We start from the raw sequence: 589 nt of genomic DNA, 5'->3' as shown, positions 1-589 counted from the left end.
GTCCATTGAATGGGACTGTGAGGACAGGTTGGAGCCCAGGTTCTCTGACTCTCGCTGTCCTTTCCCCTTGAGTCATGTTTCCTCATCCCCGTGTACACCCTTTGTTCTTCTTATCTCTTCACCTGCGTCCTCCCCTCTTACCGGCACCCCCACCCGCTTTCTCTCCGCCCGGGCCCGCCCCTTTCCCGTAGCCCCGCCCATATTTCCCCAGCCCCTCCTCTATCCTTATTCTTCTCTCTGCCCTATTTCCATTTAGCCCTGCCTCCCCGTGCCCTGGGTTTTTCTCCGTCCTTGCTCCTCCTTCCGCCCCCTTACCCTTTAGACCCGCCCCTCTTCCATAGCCCTTACTTCATCCTGGCTTCTTACTCCGCCCCTATCCTCTTAGCCCCGCTCCTCCTCTTCCCCAGTTCTTTCTCTTTTCTCTCCCGTAGTCCCACCTTCTTCCCCCACTCAGGCCCGACCCAAATGAATGACAGGTTTGCCGCCGCGGTCGCTCCGCATTCTGATTGGTTAAAAGGGACGGTGACGCGAGCAGCACGTACGGTGGGAGGGCCCGAGGCTCCGGGGGGCCGGGCTCCAGGGCGGGGCC

Source organism: Notamacropus eugenii, chromosome 2 (genome assembly GCF_028372415.1).
Source record: "Notamacropus eugenii isolate mMacEug1 chromosome 2, mMacEug1.pri_v2, whole genome shotgun sequence".
NCBI lineage: Eukaryota > Metazoa > Chordata > Mammalia > Diprotodontia > Macropodidae > Notamacropus > Notamacropus eugenii.
The sequence above is the reverse complement of the archived record's forward strand: the minus strand, read 5'-3'. Positions refer to the sequence as shown.